This window comes from Pleurodeles waltl, chromosome 8 (genome assembly GCF_031143425.1).
Source record: "Pleurodeles waltl isolate 20211129_DDA chromosome 8, aPleWal1.hap1.20221129, whole genome shotgun sequence".
Taxonomy (NCBI): Eukaryota; Metazoa; Chordata; class Amphibia; order Caudata; family Salamandridae; genus Pleurodeles; species Pleurodeles waltl.
The window spans coordinates 353,368,751-353,391,705 of NC_090447.1; positions in this window are offsets into that span (position 1 = coordinate 353,368,751).

Below are 22,955 nucleotides of genomic sequence, written 5' to 3' on the forward strand. Positions count from 1 at the left end.
CTAACTGGTTCAATGTAAAAGTAAAAAAAATACAGAAAATAGATCCATCGAACTATTATGTAGGAAAACATACAACCTCAATAACAAAAGGCAGTACAGAATTTAAAAAACTTACATCAAAACGGCCTGCAGTTCCTACGTCATGCAACTCATCACTGATGTGACATGCCCCCCCAAAGAGCTCCTTAAAATAGTAAATTGAGGGCCAGATCTACTAGAAACTGCGCTGCACCGGTTTTGAAACAAAGGGATGCACCGTATTTACAAGAATACGGCGCACCCCTGCATTTTCCCCTGTGCCAGGGCTAAATTAAGCTACCTGAGCCAAAGCAGACATTGTTGCACTGCAGTGCAAGGGTGTCTGCATTGAGTGAAGTGATTGTGTATGTGCAGGAAGGTTTCCCTTCCCGCACATAAACAATCTACAATGGCTATTGGGCACTTCTATGTGTGATGCAAAATGCAGCACACATGGAAAAAGCAAAACACAAGGAGGAATAAAAGTATTCCCCCCTCGTAGTGCCATGCTAATAGCATCCCCGGGGTGACATTAGTTTTTGGCGCTGCCACAGATTTACGCCTTCGAGTAAATCTGTGGCAGCGTCAAACACAATGGGTGTTGTGGTGGAATGTCCACATCAGCACCCATTGCACGCCGCTCTGAAGCAGAAATATGTGTTGGAGGTGCCCAAATTTACAAAGCGGCAAAAAAGCCACAAAAAGTGTATTAGCGCCGCCTTGCAAATGTGGCTCTAGGGCCTTGTAAATCTGGCCCTAGTTTTTTAACCTTGCCAGCACTTCAAGAAAGACAAACTACTCTCAAGCTCCCCAGCAAAACACCTTGTGGAAAAGGCTGCTCACCTTGAAACTTACTTCCTCAAAGGCAAACAACGACATCCGCACTCTCCCTTCCCTGCTTAAACGGACTACCCCAAACACACAACCCAAGCTATGCTCATTCTGCCTTCTGCTTGAAAAGGAAACTACTGATATAATAAAGGCATAAACATGTCAGGCTCCCATGTTAATCCTTGTCCAACAAACACCTGCAAAACCATTCTCCTAGAGCGCTCTACTGTCAACCAACAGCGAGAACGATTGGCAGCTCCTGCCTATCAACTGGCGATTTCCCAGGTGTCTTACAGCATTGCGTATCGTTCATTAAACCAATACTAAAAAGCAAGGAGTTGACCACTCCGACTCTGCAAACTACAGACCAATATTGAAGGGTCCAGTGGTAGATAATGTTATTGAAAAGGCAGCTTTCTACCAGATGTCTTCCTTCATCAAACAATAGGGACTATTATCTGATAGAACGGTTTCAGGCTCACAGAAGTAAACAATCAGCACTAATCTCCATCTGGTACAACAGCAAGAGCTTATTAGATTCTAATGACACTGCAGCTCCACTCCCACTTTGCCTAGCAACAGAATCTGACATCATCAACCACCAACTATTGGCTCAAAGGCTTTATGACACTGCTGGATACAATTCTACCTTACACATGGAGCCAAAATTGTGTCACAATGTCCTTTCAAATAATCACCTTACGTCCATCAATAATCATTCTCTACTTTTAAATCTCTATCTATTCCTTTTCCTCTTCATGTGAGCTCTTTCAACTTCACTTCTACAATGCTGAGGACACTTTGATCATCTTAAAATTTTATCTTGTGACTTGTATAATGCCCATGGATATTTGAATGCTAGAGAATAATCTCAAACTTAACTCCTATACTTAATTCTTTAAAAATTGAGTTACTTACCTGTGGATCCTGTAATAATATAGCCCTACATCTTCATGGCCTCTGGAAATAGGATAATCTTTGATGATGCGAAGTGAAAACCTTGTGATGACCATGAACTCAAAACTCCCACTTCAATCTCAAATCAACAATGTAACAAGAGGCCTGATTCATTAGATGAGGATACTTCAACATATTTTTCCCATGCCTACACCTCTCACATTGGGTACATGTATAAATGGCCTTGGTGGTGTTCTGCCTCAACTGTAGAAATGGGCTCAATATTGAACCCTGCAGCTCATTAATTGAAAAGTCACACGAATCCAAAACACTACAGCCAGACAATTTCTTAGCCTTAACAGATGGGACCAAATCCTACCACTCTCAAAGACCTTCCTTGGTTACCAATGACAAAAAGATCAATCAAAGCCTTTGCATCATGGGGGCCAACTGTTCCTGCTATCCAAACTCAAATTATTCAACCAACAAAGAAACCTCATATCATGTGTCAGGAGACGCATCAGCAGCATCCGAACAGTAGGCTGCATATTTTATTTCTCTGCCATAGCCTCGGTATCCTGGTCCACCGCATGGCACTACAGGCTCTTTCACCCAGACTCCATTAACATGCATTCTTTTCACTCTGCACCAGGGATGGCGCATGCGCACCGAGGGTGGTACCCTAGGGGATACACATGAAGGCTGCACAGTATGCACTAGAGAGGTACACTATGGGATATACGGGGAGAATGTGCAGTGTTCTACTGTTCCTTATTCATGCCTTTCTCCAGATCTCTCCTGCCGATTGCCTGGTGGAGGATGTCCGTTATTGAAGATTCCCCAGGAGGGCAACATCCCGGCAGGACAGGCAACGCAGTGAATGACTGGCCACTGCTGCTGCTGCTGACCATTACTTTTGTTTTGGCTAGCCCTTTGTGGCTGGGGAAGTGGAGCTCAGGTGGCCCTCAGTGGCTGAGGCTCTGCTTCTGATAGTCCGGATGGCCCTTCACTGCAGGGGTCATCTTGTATGCAAAGGTATATAAACCCCGCCTAGGAAAGTGCTCAATGCTTCACATTGAGCTTCTTGATGACCGAGCTGACAGCTGGATTCCTCCTTTCCTGTGGGTGTTTCTCTTGGAGGTCTGTAGCCATCAGTGCAGCGCTCTCTTGCCACTAGCCGGCGAAGTCTCAGAAACATAGCCGTGTCTGTGAGTACAGCCCATGAACATTTCTGACACTTTTCTAAAGATGGTCGGAAGGACTGATTGGTGCACCATGCCTTGAGAGTGCTCATTATAACTTAATAGTCATACCTCCTGTGTGCCTATTTGTGTGATACTTTGCATGAGGGTAGCTTTTATTGTTTGGTGTGCAGAACTGAAAGGCAACTCCCAGAGAACCCGGGAGGAGTCATTCTGCTACAGAACATCGCCCCCCCACAGGGGCTCTTGAAACTGGTGTTGTGTCATGCCAAGAGTGTGTTGAAAGACAGCGTGTTCACATGCTGTCTTTCAACACTTTTGTCTAGATCATTGGTGCTGCATGCTTTTGGGGTGATTACAGCAGCTTTTGTCTAACCCTATGTGACTCTTTGTTTCCCTGTGACTCTTTAACAGGAAGCCTCTCCACTTATAGACTGGACTATATCTGGGCAAGGAATCAGCATTGTAGGTTGCCAGATCCAAATGGCATCACCAAGGTGTAGTGCAGACATGTACAGTCGTTCCTGGCTCTAAGGTAAGGTCAGGTAACTGTGCTGTGTCTTCTTGCACGTGAGCTATTCTGTGTCTCATTTGTGCCATTGCATACTTCATTGGTGATGTTGAGTACCTCACTCGTCTTACTGCAGTGCTATTGGACTCTTATCCATCAGTCTGTTATTTTGGTTTATTTTGTTGGTTTATTGTTTGTTCCAAAATCCCTTTCTCTGGGGAGCATGAGTCGGAACCCGGTTGACTCTATCCACTGGCTGTTGGATGCCCTCAGGGGATTGCGGGACCATGCTGACTCTGCAAATGAATGCGAGAAGAAGAACGTGTTCCATTTAGATCGATTCTAACATCATGGATATCTTCAAGACCAATAATCTCCTGTTATCACACAATCTGCATAGTCTACAAAGCAGATAATACATTTTATCAAGAGATCTGCCTAGGTGGAAAATGATTCTCAGAACAGGAAAGCTTGGACTATGCTCCAATTAAGGATAAGGACAACCGACAACCATTGAAAGTCAGATAAAAATAAGGACCTGACTTTTCCCAAATGAAGGACCTAACATATGCTCAGGCCATTATATGTGTCATATTTGAATATGCTTGTATTCTCTCCTTTGCTTATTAACATATGTAAAAATATGTATATCGTGCTGCTCCAAGTCTGGAGTACACTCTCTAGCGATGTTATGTTGTGAGACATGGACCATGCCATGTGAGAATATATCACAGGGGGTTTTGGGAAAAGCCCCCTACCCACCATGTGTTAGGTGGTCCCTACCCTGAAGTAATGACCTGAGGCAATAAAGTATCTGAGCACCCGCTTGGAGTTAGTTAAAAACTGACACCCCATGTCCTGTCGTTACTGGGTCCGACTGTGCAGCTGGGGATCTGCCTGGGGCCTAATCTGCACCTTAACAAGCCCCACAAACAACATCAAAACTCAGCTAAGAAACGTCACATTAGCCAACATCCTTTTACCATCTTCCCATTTGTGAAGTAGTATCTACTCACTTGGACATCTGGAAAGGACATAGGGTCTCAACAAAAGGTGGGAAAGCACTACAGGGATGCTAAAATACAATGCAAGACAATACAACGACCGTCGTGACAGGTATGGCTGTCATGAAAAGGAAAGCAAAACAATGACCTTCAAATGCAGGAAGAAAACTACCTCTCTGTCCTTCACAGCCACTGATTTGTGGTGTTGCAGAAACAAAACCACACTTTTGGGGCACTTTCTACAACATCACAAAAATGGAGGGTGGATGCCTAGATGTGGTGGCCTACTAGCACTAAGTTTTGACAAAAAGTGGTTCAAGCACACTGGAGGAAGCACTTTTGTCAATAAGGATCCTTGTCGACCCACTGAAGCTCTTTAATTGGCAGTAATGGCTACCGCCAACCAAGGGTGGTGGGGTGGGGGAGGGGTGACGTGTACTGTTGGTGGTGGAGTTAAAAAATAATTTTTTGAAAAGTTATCGGCCTGCTGCGCCCGATCCCGTCCGCCTCCGTCGTTCTTCTCTTCCCGGCAGTCACTGGGGCACAGGCTCCCAATCCAGGTGCTGCTCTCATGCTATACCAAGCATGCAAGCAGTGCCCGGATTGGCCTGAGCGGGCTGATTTGATGCTCTTTCAGTCACATGGAGACTGCGCCGTTTCTCTAACCCAGCTGTGTAACACAGCTGAGTTGGAGAAATGTAAATGCGCATTTTGGTGGGCCGTCCTAAGATGGCCGGCCAAACCAGCATGCACACTTTACAGTGCCCAGTCTCCTCCTCCCTATGGCCCGACTCAACCGCACCCAAGACGTGCATGGCTAAGGCAGTAACAAATAAAATCATAATAAAATAATGTTATTATCATTTTATTTCACACTGCCTGACTGAGCAGGGTGTCGATGCTCCTCTGCTATTATGGAGGAGCCACCCCTGTTAATTGGCCAGGAAGCCCTCCTCTGGGAGGGCTGCGGTGGGGCTTCCTCAGACCTAACAGACCCGGCTGTCTGTCACCTCATCCCTAAATATCACCATAATCTCTAAATCATAAACCATGGGGGCGGTTCCTGAAAAAAAAAGAGAGAGAACGTAACCCTCATCCCCACAGTACACGATTTTCAAGCTGTCTTTCTACAATGTGTGTGCTTCAAAACTGATCACAATTGGGCAAATTACACTGGCATGACTTACATATTTCCTCTGCAATAGAATCTGTCCATAAATTTAGACAGGGTTTCTTGGGGGGGCTATCTGTATTTGCATATTTTCCTACTTTATACGTACTAAGGTGACCAATATTGCTTTCTTGATGCAATACTTAGTTGTATCCGAAATGTCTTGAAGTAACAGTGAAACTAGATGTACATCACATGACCTACAGTGTGCAAGCAACATTTTACATGCGAATTACAGGGAACACATACATTTGGACGCAAGAAATGTTTGTAACAGAAATGTCTTGTGGGAACAGTAGATCCATATGTATGTTCCTGAAGCTGCATAGCACAAGAAACATTCTCTGCACCTATACAGACAACAGATGGACGGACGCGTCATTTGTTTTCTTGTCACAAAGTCTTATTCATCGAACACAGGGTCAAAATGGGGTCTTGCAATGAAAGCTTTCGAATTTCACACAAAAGCCTAATTTTTTGCTGCATGCAGACTACTGTAGATCTCACAAGAATTAGGCATACTCTGTGAGATAAAATAAAACTACACTAATATCCGCAGTTCCTTACATCAGTTCATACTCTGTTCTCTATGTCTAAAACAAAACCATATATTAAGGGGCTGACTATAAGGTAACTGGAATTCCGACAGGAGCAGTAACAGATGCACTCATCGGGAATAACAAAGGCGTCTTAAATCCACAGATACATTTTAAATGGGTACTCTGGGTGCAGAAAGCAGCCAAAATCTACGAATGAAATTGTCAGTGAGTTGAAGATTTATTGGTAGATTGGTGGAAATCAAATCCAGAATTTCAGTTCCCTCTGGTAATTCCTCTTTCTCTGCAACACCTCAGTGTTCTAAGTGTGATTCCCCTAACTCTGCCCCACACCCGCACCCCTAGGAGTTACCAGTACCCCGTGTCATTGACTCTGAAGGCCAGGCTTATCGGGCCCAATATCAGGGACCCCGTAATGAGGCCCTAATTGTAGCCCTATTAGAACTTTAAAATACTGCCTCTTCCACCATGGGTTTTAGGATACCTGGAACTTTATTTTCAGCTCAGACACTGGATGCCAGCATACTTGTGGTCTTCACTCTACATGTCAGCACCACTAACTCCTACACCTGGTCCACTCCAGTCCCCTCTTGTACGCTTCAATTTGAAATAAAATGATTACACCAGATATATTATGTATTGTATGTACATATGTTCATATATGTGTGTATTCATGTGTGTATGTATATATATATATATATATATATATATATATATATATATATATATATATGTGTGTATGTTGTTCTGTGCTTGGCATGTCCCTGGGTCATTGCATGGCTCCTGGGTGGGTTGTGAGACTAGATATCTATGAATCCCTGCTCTCATCTTATCACACTTATCTGCCCATCATCATATGTCATGTCTCTATCAATCTATCCTCCATTCACACTCTGACTCATCCCAATTCCATTCTACTACTTTCATCTTCTAAATAACTCGGCCTAAGCTCTTCCCTCCGCTTCCACATCTAACTCACCAAACCTCACTCTCCTACCATGACCTCCCAAACAACCCTACTAAATTCACCCCCATTTATCTCACCCTGCTACTATGATCTCCCTAACCCTTCCACAGACTCTTCCCTCCTCCATACCCCTTTAATCATCCCAAGCTTTTGGGATGAGTAAATGAGGGGTATACTCCCAATAAAAAAATTCTGGATTTCTTTCCTCCTCCACCCCTCCATAACTCCAGTCAATCTAACTAACAAACTCTCATATCCGCGGCTCAAATTAACTCATATTAATACTAAAACTGTACTCATATTTTCCAATACTAATCCATCACTAATTCTTGTTGGGTTCCAGAGTAGCGTGCTACTCGACGAAAAGCGCTTCAATGCCTCGTCTAGGGTAGTAAGTGCCATATAAATACTATTACAATTACAATTACAATTACAATATGTCCTTTTCTGATTGGGGGAAACATAGCTGCAATTTCTTAATTTGCATGCATGATCACAGGTATCCAGTCACGCCTCAACAGGTGACAGGCTATCAAACCACCAACATGTCATAAATCGTGGTGGCACCGTAAGTCATCGCAACATGGTCATAAATCAATCATGAGTGATAGGGCATTCATAAATCATACATTGCTGTTAGGTGATAAACAAGGGTTGACACATCTCATTCCAATCATGTCATCTGCTTGGCCTCCTTTCTGGCACTTTCCTTGTTAGGCAATCACACATGCCGTTTTGGCGGTCCTCAGAATATTGTTGATTTACCATGCTTGTGAGGGGTTATCCTCTTACTTCTGCTTAGGCCCACCTAACTACCTTGTCTGTTTTTCTGTCCTGCTGTCAGTCTGGTGAGTCTGGGCTATGAGTGCCGAGCTCCACTTACTCCTCCCGTTGGTTCCATTCATGCAGCAATAAGGCATCCCCAGGTGAGTGGCCTTTTCTTGGCACACCGCCTTACCAGGTGAGCTGCCTTACCAACTATTGTCCCCTTTTTTATCTCCATGACGCCTGTGAGTCTCACGTGTCTAGGTGCCCCCGTGTAACTGTAAGGCATCCTCTCTTTTATTTATGTGCAGCCCACCAGGACCATGGCCGCCCATAGATTTGGCCAAAACACACCCATCCCTTCCTTGGACAGGTGCACCCCATCGGGGGCGTATAGCTCCAGATGTCTCAGGTAGATTAGGCCATGCCGGATGCTCTCTAGACTGTTTGCCCTGCAGTGTTTACTGACTGCAATATTCAGCTTTCTCCTGGAGTTGTCCACCACACTATAAGACATGGCCCCACGCCATGTGAGCCTGGGGATAGTTTTGACCAGATTATGGTGGTGTTGCCAAATGCTCTTGTCACCTCAGTTAAACCAAATCTGATGTCATTAATGAGATCCTTTCTGTTGAATTGAGCAAGGTTGTTGCCCCCCCAAGTGTATGATAAACCTCTGGGTGTTTTAGGGTCGCTACTTGAAATTTGTCCAGCGTCGCAGAAAGCTGACCCCCATCTCATTCCTAGGTACTCCCACCACTTGTGACTCTTGCTCCTCCTGTTGGTCTGCCATAGCTGTGGTTCCACCAAGCTTGCATTCTATGGATAAGTGAGCGCTCGACCACCCACACAGTTCTGGCCTGAGCCCTTGTTGAGGTAACCAAAACACTTCGGTCAATTATAATTGCGACAGGACGTGACCTTTTCATAGGAAATGTGGTCGTATATATCTTTTGTAAGTGTTGGAGCACCATCGGCCCACTTCCTTGATGCCAGCCTTGGGCAACCCATGCTGTGCTGCTGTCATGGCTGTCCCTATCCTAAATGAATGGGACCCAAACAAGGAGGGGGTATAACCTGCATGACCCAGGGCTTTGCGCATGACTGCTGGAAACTGGTATTTGCTCAGCAACTCCCCATCCCTGTGTGCGAAGAGGGGGCCCGGCTCACTGGGTCGTAATGCCAAGTAATCCCATAGGTAACACACTTAGCAGCACCTTGTATCCTTTATGCAACTGAGCTATACCCAAATGCCCTTGCCTAACTGATCTGTTTTGGATCTCGAGAGCAGCAAATGGACCTTCTGTGGATCCGACCTAATATCTATGGCCTGCAAGCAAGCCCATTCTGCATCCCTCTTTGCTAGGGCCACTAGTTCTCTGAACCTGAATTTCCCCAAAAATGCCATTGTAAAGGCCACCCTAAATGGTGAGAACTCAAATGGGTTGTTCACCGCTATCTCCAGGGCGTTGATTATCCTGATCAGCTTTTCAAATTCTATGGGGTTCCTAGTGTCATGCTTTTTCCCCTCAAGGTGTTTCCAACCCTTCATGGCAGCTCTTTAGTGGGAGGCTGTAGGGTCCCCTACCTGTTCTTAGCTTAAAAAAATGGGACACTGCTGCTAAGTAGGCTGCGCCCACAACTTCGTCTTCTTCTACCGGTATGCGCATTTGATGAAGCGTTCCACTGCCCCAGCCATGGCTTCTGGGTGCCCTAACCACCCACGTGCATCACCGTGTTGATATATTTGCTGTAGCGCCTAGCTGTGCTGGGTGTGAATGCATGTCCAACTAGTATGAACAGGTCCACTCTGCCAGCTTCCACAATTCTCCTGGAAAAGGTGTCATTGCATGATGAGCTACCAGTACTAGCCTTCTGAATCTGTCCATCTGAGAACGAGCGATTGCATCCGCCATTGAGTTCTGTCCCTGGAGCAAGTCTTGCCGTAATGTCAAGGTTCCCCTAGAGCTGCAAACTAACCAAGTACCTCATAAGCCTCAATACATCGGGACATGCGGCTGCTCCCCTATTAATGGCGTATAGCACTCTCTGGTTGTCAGACCTCAGTGTGATCTTCATATCCTGCAGTCTCTTTTTCCACACCGCTACCACTATGAGGAATAGCTTGAGAAAGTTGATGCTGCCTGTGATGCCCAATTCGTGCCATCATTCAGGCCACTGCCCTGTGCATCAGTCCTTCCCCAGTATAGCCCCAAAACTATGCCCCCCCACCACGTTCGTGAATAGGGCTATCTGTTTGGAAATCATCCATCCCTCTCTCCAGATGAGGAGTCCATTGAAGTGGGTCAAGAAGGAATCCCACATGGCTAGGTCTCTTTTAACTTCTGCCCCCAGTCTGACGTGGTGGTATTTTTCCAGCAGGCCTGCTGTTAATCTGGTTAAACGCCTTTCAAACACCCACCCCGCGGGTATAACCCTTGCCTCAAAGTTAAGCTTTCCAATCATTCTTTTTAAGTTATGTTTTATAATCATTCTTTGTAGCTCTCTAAGGGTTGCCTTCTCTTTTCTGCATAGGGGCCTGATCTCCTCTCTGAACTCCGAGACCTTGACTTTGGGTAACCTGGATGTACCCGTCACAGAAACTAACTTGATGCCCAGGAAAACTAATGAAGTGGCTGAACCCACTGTCTTTTCAGCTACCAGGGGATTTCTAGCTCCTTTGATAGTTCCGGAAATGCCCTCAGTATGCTTGCACATTCCTCAGACCCTGTCTGCCCTACAAACATGAAATCATCGAGGTAGTGCAGCTTGTCACCCTGTGGGAAACTTCTGTGTAAAGCCCACTCTATAAACGTACTGAAGTGCTCAAAATACGAGCAAGATATAGAGCAGCCCATTGGCATGGCCTTGACTAAGTATACCTGGCCATCATTTTGGAAGCCTACTAGATGGAAGCTACCCGGGTGAACTGGAAGGAGTCGGAAAGAGGACTCAATGTCTGACTTCGCCTTAGTACTCCCCAGTCTGCCGCCTTCACCATGTCAATGACATCTTCCACTGTGGAGCATCCCACCGAACATGATTCTGGGTCGATCCCATCATTGACTGACTCCCCCTCTGGGAACGAAAGGTGAAGAATGAGTCTGTATCGTCTTGGTTCTTTTTTGGGGACTACACTACAATGAGGGAGGCTCTTGATAAACCGCTGGGAACCAGAGTCCTCGCGGCACCCTGCAGAATCGCTTCGTTGACAGGGGCAGCCGGGGTGCGGCGGTGGCAAGGTCGTGTCGTTGCGCACTACCACGGTCCCATGCCTCTGCAAGTCCAGGCTGCTCTGTCACTGCAAAGGTAACGAATAATGATAATGGGTGCGCGGAGTCTCATAGCTGCCGACCTCAGCGGCCCTCCTGCGATTCCGGGTGCCACTATGATGATCCTCGGATACCACTGGACATGCAAGTCTTCAAGAAGATTCCCGGCAATCTTGCAATCTCACCAGCCTGCCGTGCGGTGTCCCCCCTATTTCCAAAAGTGTGAAGAGAGTGGGGGGACAGCATGCCTTTTAACCACCCATGGTGTCCCTCTGGGGGTGAGAATACTCGCACCCTTTGTTTTTTTTTAACCATCTCTAGTTCCTTCATTCCCCCCCCCACCTTCACACCAAACCTGGCATGCTTTCACCTAACGGGGGGAAATCGGGGGCACCCTTCTTCTTTGATGTGTCTGCGAACCGGCCTCTTAACCGGTCAAACCGGACCTTACGGGTCCAAGGCAGATGTTATGGCGCCGGCCCTTGATGCCCCCTTCGGAAGCGGCCCCTGCAATTACTTCATCCCACATTACTATTTGCGCAAATGCGTACCATAATGAAGGTTATTAAGACCCGGGCCATTGAGAAATTGCAACAGTGCAAACATTAAAATGGCAAATACTGCTGTACCATTCATTCTGCATGTGTAATAGGGAATGTAGAAAAACATATTTTCAACTGGGCAAAACGAGAAATATACTTCACACTTTTTGTTGTTTTGAAATAAAATAAAATTGGAAACAAAGCAATACATTTCCCTATTTCACAAATCTAAAAGATGGAGTGAAGCTTGAGGCAAAATCGTTTTGGACAATGAGTGATTTTACGCGTGCAGGCAGAGCTCTGGGCACATTCTCTCTCCTGATGCAGTTTAATCCGCGCATGTGTGGAAAGGCACTTCTTCGCTGTTTGTAGTGGCTTGGCAAAGACCCAGTCAGACTGAACTTCAGGAGAAAGGAGGTGGTACGATCAATTCACACTCTCTGCCGTGCGATGTGAGCTGTCAGTCACTCGCCCTGCCAACTGTTCAAGCGTCTTTGCTTCGCAGGTACATCAGGGAGCCTCGGCTGTACTTGTGTGGGTAGCTGTGATGAATCGACAGGCATAAAGCACTCTCTATTTAATCTGGCAGGGTTTCTTGGCAGCCTCCCCAGCCTTAAGTGTTGACGGGCACACCTCCTTATTAGAAAGACTTCAGTCTTGGAGCCGCCTGCCAGCAGACAGATTGGGCCCTGGGCCAGCTGCTTCCCCAAACCTTTGTGAGACATTTCGGATTTATTTCTTGTGACCAGCGCCTGGGTTGCATTTTGTGTGCCCAATCCAACTATAACAAGCATTTGCAATGCAAAGGGTCTCGCATTATGTCGAGTTAGAACTATTAGCGTTGTAAACTCCTAACCGGACTTTTCTTGCCACATTAAATGGGAAAAAAAAAACTAGAGCGGTTCTCATCGCACAGCGAAATAAAGAGAAAAGGTAGTTCAGAAACCATACAGAAAACATAGAGCCTCGTATTTTTCCAGTAGTTTACTGGTGCTCTTAAGGAGGGCTAAACACCGGAAAAGGCATAACGTAAGTATACCTTTCACAAATGAAAACAAGCAGCTTTTAAAAGGCAAGCCCATGAACCAATGAAAGTGACTGACGTAATATGGGAGTGGTTAAAATTCCCCTAAAGAAAGTTTAGAAGAGGGATGAAGCGTTATGCGCTTGCCCCTAAAAAGTAGTTGAACCACAGCTACATAAGTTTCTCAAATTGCCTTATAAGGGGCAATACAAGATTAGGCAGCTGCCTAGGGTACCAGAAGCAGTGGGGCTTGGGTTGGGGGGCTTTGGAAGTGGTGCACAAAACTGTCCCAACAAGCAAAACGTATTGCCCTTTGTCTGGCAGAGTAGCAAAAAATATATTTTTGCTTGCAGTAGCAAAAAATATTCCACCAGCCCAAGTATTTCACCCCATGGCTTCTGTGGCACATGAGTGTACCAATGCACCAAAGATTTTCATTGCACCAGATTCTTCTATTACTCCCAAGTGTCTCAGTTCAGCGGAGTGTTTCATTATAACTGATGCTTTCTGTGTCATCTAATAGAAGCAAGTCTACCAATGCACCAGGGTATTTCATTGCACCCAATACTTTTGTGGCACCCAGGTCTACAATGTACCTGAGTGGTTCATTGCACCCAATTCCTCTTTTGCGCTCTAGTGTACCAGTTTGCCTGTTTCATTCCACCCAATTCTTCTATTGCACCTAAATCTACCAATGTACTTGAGTTTTTCATGAAATACAGTTTTTCTGTTGCACCCGACACTTCGTTGCATCCAAGACTACCAATGGACCTGTGTGTGTTTCATTAAATATGACTCTTTTGTTGCACCCGAGTCTTATATTGCACAAGTCTACCAATGTATCCTAGTGTTTTATTGCATCTGACTTTTTTTTTTGTACTTGTGTGTATCGATGTACCTGAGTGTTTCATTACATCCAATTCCTCTGTTGCTCCCAAGTGTAGCATTGAATTTGAGTGTTTCATACAATACAATTCTTTTGTTGCACTGTCTTCTATTGCTTCCGCGTCTACCAATACACTTGAATGTTTCATTACACCTGATTCTTTGACCGCTCTCAAGTGTACCAGTGCACCTGATTCATTGCACCTGATTCTTCTACTGATCTCAAGTGTACCTGTGGCCCTTTCATTCCACCCAATTCTTATATTGCAGCTGAGCATGCCAATGCACCTGAGTGTTTAATTGAATGAAATTCTTCTGTTGCACCAGAGTTCTCTATTGCACCTGAGTCTACCAATGCACCTGGTGTTTTATTGCTTCCAATACTCCCACTTCATCCAAGTCTACAAATGCACCTGAGTGTTTCATTGCATCTGATTCATCTACTGCTCCCACGTGTACAAGTGCACCTGAATGTTTCATTCCATTAGCTTCTTATATTGCACCTGAACCTTCCAATTCACTTCAATGATTCATCGAACGCAATTCTTCCGTTTCACCCACCTCTTTAATTGCATCTGAATTTTACTTTGAGCCCAAGTATTTCATTACACTGAGTGTGCCACAGTTTTCAACAATCTTTCCTTGTGCATGTGGTGTGGCATAACCGAAACATGCAGAAGCAGCATGCTGCAGATCTCCAGTTGAGGTGCATGAGACAAAAGACTGAAAACTCTTGGCTGTAGGGATGAATGTCAGGAGAAGGGAAAGGCAGTTTTTTTAAGCATGTGGGATTTGAACATCAAGCTTGAGCTTCCTACCTTTTTCCTAGAAGACCACCATGAGGGACCCATGACTCCTGGGTGAGGTGATCCTCCTTTGCTCTGTAAGAATTTTGAGTGGGCACTAGGTCACTTGGTCACTTAACTCCAAAATCCAATCCAGAGCAAGCAGCCACTCACCCTCCTCTGTTCATGCTCAGCTGCAGGAGAGGTCTGCCAGTTCTTGGGTCCTACATTAATTCAGGGACATTCCTAGAACCGTGGCTTGTCTAGTGACACCTTCTGCAGATGAAAGTGATTAGATATCTGTTACTCATGCCTAGGGCGGTTTTGATGTGCAATGATCCTTCTACGGTACAGCGGGGTGACAGCATCACTTTTCAATCTTTTTTTGCTGCGACTGACGGTTCCAGAATTCATATTTGGGGCAGTAGCCCCAGTGTTGCTACCGTGCCTGATGGCAGGGTTATTGTAGATAGTTGTTCCTCTGCTATGATTCAGTCCATAGATGCCACAGGTAAGCAGGGCCACTAGAATTATGAAATGTTGCAGCTGTAGCATTTTCTGCATAATCATAAATTTGCCACAGAATCCATCATCTGTTGCATAATCTGCAGATTTTAACAAAAAAATGTTTCTAGCTCACATGGATCAAAAGTTACTAAAAAGCCCTTTGCAAATATTGGTCACCATTCTGTTGCTTATTGCTATGTTTGTGTTCTACACTGGTCGAACTATGTGAAACTGTTGCCCAGATGGTGTATACATGCATATAAAATGTTGAAATAATTAAGCAATACTACTATAAAATGTGCTGCATACTGCTGTATAATTTGCCTTTTCTTGCCACTTTATTTAGTCAGCCCTGCCACATTATTTGGCTCTCCCCGCCGCATAATTCAGTGGCCCTGCAGGTTCATTTTTCCCCTTATTGGTGCCTATGGTTCCTCATCAGATTGCTTCCATTTACCTACCACACACAGTGTAAAATTAATTTGCATCCCTTTACCTGAAAGCCCTGACCTGATCTTTAATCCTGTGTCTCTACTGGCACCAGCATGTCCAATGTGTAGGGAATGGCCAAGCATCAGGTCTGCTTTTCAATTCCAATTGATACTGGAAGATATGGGCTGTGTGTGTAGCTTCAGAATAAATATTGGATTTCTCACAGATTTATTTCTGTGTGGCAAATCTGTATGAAACTTAAAATATACCCGGAGATGTTTGGTTTTAGAAAGCATCATGGATGGGGCTAGAGTGAGAAATTTATGGGAGAAGCAGCAGCAATAACCACCTGGTAAACTCTTCGAAAATAAAAATGCAAAAACTGTTGTTCAAAGACCATGTCCAGTGAGTAATGAAGGGAGGAAACTAGATACAGCCTGGCTGAAAGCCCAAACCTTGTCTGTGTTTCTTCAGGGACTGCATTTGGGGCCATGTGTGCATGTGTCTGTTACTGTGTATACCCGGGTCCCTGGGTTACTTGACAGTGTTTTAAACTATATAGGCCAAGAGCACGCATGTGCCAATGCCTACTGGTCATTTTTGCAGACATTGGATGGGAGGGCAGGCACAAGGTGGCGTTACAAGTTAAACTGAGATACATTGGTTTAACCTATTTGTGCCATACTAAGGAGCTAGTAGATGGCGCTACACAACAGGGTTTAGGGTATTTGTCTAGCTTGTGAGACTCCTAATTGGACCTTATGTGGGCATGCCCCAGGGCACCCGCTCTTGTCCTGATGGAGGGGCTGCAACAATCTGTTGTGTTTCTGTTGTAGGACACGAAAGCGAGGTAAGCATATTGTTTTAAATTATAATTTCTTTTTATTCTAAGAAGAAAAGTAAAAGGGAGAACATGAGACAAGGAAGGGAACTCCTATTCCCAGCTTTCTCCAACTGATATTCAGCTACTGACAATTAAACTGGAATCCTTCTCACTAACATTACTTTCAGGAACCTTTGTGAGCATGCCGCCATGACACAACACATCTCCCCTGTCACAACCCAACAAAATACATTTAAGATGCAGCAAAACATTACATTAGAGGTTGTTAAAACAATTGGCAAAAAATATATCTGTATTTAAATATAACAAAATACATATCAATATCTTGAATATAAAAACAATAGGAACACTATGAAATAATACAAGCTAAACTGAGAGAGAGAAAACTGATTTAATACATTTCATAGTTCTTGAATTTAGTAGGGATGAACTTTATGTGGTATATTTTGAATGGTGAGTTAAGCCAACATCTTGCTTGTACCTGGCAAAGAAAAATCATCCACCCTTTTCTGAACATTTCTAGATTCACTTTTCTGACACTGCCCTGTTTTAGGTTGCTCTGGTCCTAATAACAGCTGTAGCAAATTCTCTGCTCCCATTCACAGTTTTTTCACATTTCCACCTCTGACCATTCTCCAGCCTTACAGCACTTGAATTCTCACTAACTTCTTAGATTTTATGAGGCAGACTGAATCTCACTTCCCCTTTTCTTCCACTTTGGGTAACTTTACCCACACTTACTGATTTGTAATTTTTGTGCACATATGATGGTATTGAATCTGATCTTACTCTGATCTTGTTCTTTGTGTTTCCTTAATCTTTCCTTTCTTCAGACTTGGTTGACACTACATTATCCACCACCACACCAGACTTGGATAACCATGCGGGTCGGAGAAAATCAAAAGGTTTCCTCCCTCCTAAAGCACAAAAGGGGGTAATGTTTGTTTCCTTCATGGGTGTATTGCGATGTGCCCAAAGCATGGGTCTGATAGCATCTTCACCATCCACACCTCCCAAAGATGCACTGCACACACATTCCACCACCATCCTGCTCACATGTTCAACTAGTCCAGTTCCTTGAGGATGATATAAGCTAGAACGTTTGTGCTTAATGCCAGCCCCCTGTAAAAATGCTAACATCTCCTTTGAGGTAAATTGCACCCCTTTATCTGACATCAATTCCTCAGGGAGACTCCCTTGGGCAAACATATCAGCCAAGAAAGTAAGAACACTATTTGTGTGAGTTTCTTTGAAAAACCTGACTTCTATCCACTTAGACGCATAGGCCCTCATTACAAGTGTGGCGGTCCTAAGACTGCCACACTTGTGGTGGAGGTATTACCGCCACGGACCCGGCAGTAAAGACTGCCGTAGTTTCAGTCTGGCGGTTTGGCAGAAGCCAAACGGCCACTATGCCACCAGTACTGCCAGGGTGGTCGGACCGCCGGGCCGGAGGTGAACACCTCCGGCCCGGCGGCAGGCATAAGACCGCTGGCGATATTATGACTCAGCAAACCACCAGGCTTTTCACAGCAGTCACCCTGCCACGAAAACCCTGGCGGTAACACACCTGACGACAGGAATCCCCATTCCTGTCACCAGCACACACACCCCCACACGTCCACACACCTGCAAACACCCATCCACACACATGCAGAAACCCCCTACCCATACACACACATACAGACACCCCCCACCCATCCACACACATGAAAACACCCCCACCCATTCACACACATGCAGCACACACACCTAACCACACACATACATCCAGACACCCCAACTCGCTCGCTCACAAACACGCACTCACACAGATACCCCCATCCCTCTGCATACATACACACACGCACACAGACAGACATCCCCATCCCCCACCTCCCCCCACCCCCTTTCGGACTGTCCACCTACCTCTCTTGGTGAGGTAGTCATCCAGGAAGGGATGGCTGATAGAGTTTTCCACAACCAGCACCGCACTGCTGTTCAGGAAACTGCTGTGCCATATCACGTATCGTAATACGCAGGCAGAGTCCTCTTAGTGTGGCGGTGTTGGCCAGGTCGACGGTGTCAGATTTCCACCCATAAACTGGCAGAAATCCAACTGAACTCGTAATATGGAGGTCTTTGGACCACCAAAACTGGCGGTCTTCTGGCGCCCGCGACTTCAGCGGTCTGTTGAAAAGGCCGCCAAAGTCGTAATGAGGGCCATAGTCAACTAAAACAGTCGCAAAACAGTACTGCACTGGGAAATAACAAATGGTCCCACAAAATCAAACAACTCTCTCCTATAACTTTTTGGGTGAATCAATAATTGCTAATGGTTGCACCTTTGTCTTTAGTCCTTTGTCATTTTGCTGACAATTAACACATTTAGACACCCACTCCTCAACATCCCTGTCCATGCTAGGCCACCAATACAACATTTCTAATCTCTTCTTGTTAGACATCATGCCTAAATGCCCTTCATTACTAAAACTAAGTAACTTACTTCCTAAGTTTGTAGGTGGGATAAGCATATCACTGCAGAAAATAAACTCTCCCTCAATAGACAATTCATCTTAAATTTTCCAGTATCTCTGCAAAGTCAAGGGTACATTTTTTTCTCTTGGCCAACCACATGTGATATTTGTTCTTACACCCTTCAGAACACTGTCTTTTTTCACAGAATCAATACACTCCGGTTCAGACACACACCCTACATCAGACCAACAAATGCTGGCTACCAAACATTCAACATCCTCTTCATCTTGATCCACAACTTTATTAGACACATCTTCTCCTAAAGGCAATGGTAGTCTTGAAAGACAGCCAGCTTTCATTGTTCTTGCAACCGGGATAAGTACAACATCAAAGTGATGTTCTAACAGTTTTGAACTAGGCCTAACCAACCTGGCTGTGGCTTTTGTAGTGTTTACATTAGAACCATTTAGTGTTGGAATGAGTGGCTTATTATCTGTTCCTCAGATATAAAAAAAATTGACAGCACGTTCATGTTCTATAACAGAATATTGTCTTTTCTGTGGTTTCAAAGTCTGTGATGCAAACACAGTGGTACTCTCCCTATCTGCACATACTTTCACCATAACTGCACCAAGTCCTACAGTACGTGTATCTACTGTTATGTACATCTTCCCCCCAGGCGAAAAAGGATTCAGTAAAGGGGCATCACTAGGTTTACACTTTATGACATCAAAAGTTAGTTGCTGCTCCACACCCTACACAAAATTTAAATTTTTTTCAATAGCCTTAATAAAAGTTCTGCAACTGGAGCAAAAGTTATTACAAACTTGGCATAGAATTTGCACACGCCCACACGAAGTTCATCACAATGTCTGGGTATGGGAATTTCCCTTATGGCTTTCTGCAAACCTGGCCTGGGTGCAATTCCTTTGCACAACACCACATGTCCCAAATATTCTACTTCTGTAACTCCAAAAACACACTTTTCCTTACTCTATTTCAAACCTCTTACTGCCATCTTTTTAGTACTTTATATAACCTGACATTATGTTCATATACATTCTTCCTATGAGTTAATACATCATCCTGAAAAATGGAGGCAACGCAAATTCCAACAAGTACATCCTCCATCACTCTCTGAAAGGTGGGAGCTGCAGATGCCAAACCCGGAGTGACGAAAGCTGTAAGATGCTTGGAGTCATTATTAAGAAGAAGCTGATGATAGGCAGAACGCATGCCTAACTTTGAAAAAAGCTGGTGCTCCAGATAATGAAGCCATCAAATCATTGTTTTTTGGAAGAGGATGCCCATCAACGCATATAGCTTTATTTAAGCTGCTCAAATCAATGCACATTCACAATTCTTTGTTTTTCTTGCGAGCAATCAATGGGAGATAACCATAGTGAGGACTCAGTAGGTTCTATAACTCTTTTTTTACATAGACCTTCAAAAAATTCAGACAATTATTTTCTAATGTTTAAAGATACATTGTGTGGCTTATGTTTGACAGGAAAATACTCCATCTTTCAATTTATTATGACGCTCACAATTGCTTACTGTGCCCAATTGCTCATTAAAAATATCTATGTAGCACTCAAAAATGCTGTTCAAATTTGAGATAGGAACATCCACATCATTAACACATAAAATCTGTAGAAAAGACCTTGGTCTCAACTGAAGCCCCAGACATCCTTGATGACGCCACCCTAAAATGTCAGGTCCAGCCACTGACACATACATTTTCCTATAACAATGAGATCTTTGAACTGTATTGAACTCTGACACCATGAGATCCCCCAAGGGGAGGATATTAGGAGAAGGTAAAAGATCTTGCATAAGATTTTTTCCTCAACAGTGTTTGCTTAGAGATAATAGTTATATTTGATCCTGAGTCAGTAAGTAAAGGAATACTAATACCAGACACCAAACATGTTTCAACAGGATCTTTACAAAAAGGTAGATCTTCTTCATGAACTTTCACACAGAAAACCATATTTCTCAGGTCATTACTTAAAAAATCAGGTTCTTCTTCCACTACCGAATTAACTTTGACTTTAACCTTTTAGTAGCTCTGCATACTCGAGCAAAATAATTCATAACTCCACATTTGCTACATTCTTTACCCATTGCTGGACATTGTTTGTGTGATGCAAAATGCGTTCTAGAAGCACATCTAAAACATATAGAATCATCCAACACCTTATTTTTGGTTGCTAACCACCAATTTTGACTGGAGTCAGGCTTTGTTTCTTACATTTGACAACAAGAGTATCTGTTGATGATTTTTTAATTCCCTTCATATATTCGTTGGAGTATTGAATACTGTTGACGATCTCAATGTTTTCTTCTAGTGAAGGATTTTTGTGAGATTGTAAACACTCTTGAATTTATTTATTAAAGCACCTAGTAACCAACTGATGCATAATCAGCTGAACAGTAAATGTACCAAATTCACATTTTATTGCCAATACTCATAAAGCAGCCACATACATATCAATTGTTTCAGATCCAGACTGCTCTCTTGAGAAGAGTGTGTGTCTCCAGGCAATTAAACAAGGCAATTTGTAAAAAACACAACTCCAACCACTGGACTGCTTCTTCATAGTCATCTAAGTCTTCCTCGAAATTTTTGGACACTATTTTGGGCATTTCTCAAATATATTTTGGCCCCCCAAACCCAAAGAATGCTCCAAACTCCCCCTTTTATGCTCAGGCCTGCATTTTAAACCATCAATAGCTCTCAGATACACATTAAAAGCTCTAAACCATTCTTTCCACCTCACCAGCGGTTCCCCAGGAAGTTGCAGAAATGGGGTAGGAGGTTTAATGGTTTGCATGATATAACATCTAACCATAAGAAAAAAAAATGAAATGTAGTAGTGTACAAATAGCTAATCTAACTCTGTATATAAATGCCAAACTGAAAAAGTTACAAATACAACAACGTATAGATTCATTTTCGAAAAACACACTTTGAAATAAATGCACATACAATATGATAAAAGCAAAATTTTCGATTAAGTCTGAAATACGAACAATGGATTTCAGCGGATTTTGTAAAATGGCAACCTGAAACTGAAAGCATGAAGTTACTTACCTTTAATGACAACTGAAAAGCATGGAAATTTTATGACAAGACCGGCGGCTCCTATTATGCTTTCTTATCTTGTCTATTTTCAGTAGCAGCTGCAGTCAAGACAAAAAACTACAAATCCCAACAGGCAAAACGATAGTAGCCAATGGGAAACGACATGTAGTTCATCATAACGCACCAATCATCAGCAAGCTGCCCCCGTAATACTTATCTTGGCTGAGAACAGCTCTCTCTTCTTGCTGCTTGCAGTCAAGATAAGTATTATATATTTCATGCTCTTAAAAATGTACTGTTTTACTGTGATAATCCTTTATTAAAGTTGTATTGTTATAAGCGATTATGCCTATCACGGGGTCATTTCTCATTTAGACGGCTTGTAGCCGCACGCTCTATGCACTCCTCTTCGCGCGCCATTACTGTTGGAATCCTCCGTTTCTCCCCTCAAAGCGCCGTTGCCATTTTCAGACGACAGTCGAGGGGAAAAACGGCAAGTGATCTCCATCGCACACCAAGCCCCTCCCTACTTCCTCCTTTTTCATCCGCAGTCTCTCGTTGGACCTTCCAACAGGGTTTCCCTTCGCCCGCAACACTTTTGTTCTTCTGACCACTCCTCCTTTTCTCCGACCCACAGGCAGAGCTTAGACATTTTTTCTCCACAACAGTGAGGAGGTTAACCCCTTCCTCACCAGTATTTTTCAACCTAACAATTTGTATCTTTCCTCATAAAAATGGACAGCTCTCCTATTTCCCATGCTTTAAATGAGGAGGAGGAGGAGGCTATTAAGGACACTTTAAATGATTTTGTTCAGTTGTCAGTAGAGCAAACAGTCTCTGCATCACTGGAAAAACTGTCCAACAATCTTGAAAGTTATGTTGTAAAGTTGGTTTCCAAGACGATTTTGACCCAGTCTGCGGGGATAGCAGAAAGCGTCCTTGTTCATCAAAAAATTCCAAAGCGACGCTATTGATTGGTGAGGGTTCCTAACACAGGACAGAGGACGTGGTTCCTCCATGTCCTCCCTTAAGGGAGGGGATAACCTCAAGTAAATCGTCTAAAAAATGTGTGTCCAAATCCACACATATTTCATCTCCTATTATTATTTCAAAAATACTTGGCACTGATGATGAATTGCATGATACTGACCCTGGTTCGGGTAATTCCAACAATGATAATGGAGATTCTTTCTCCC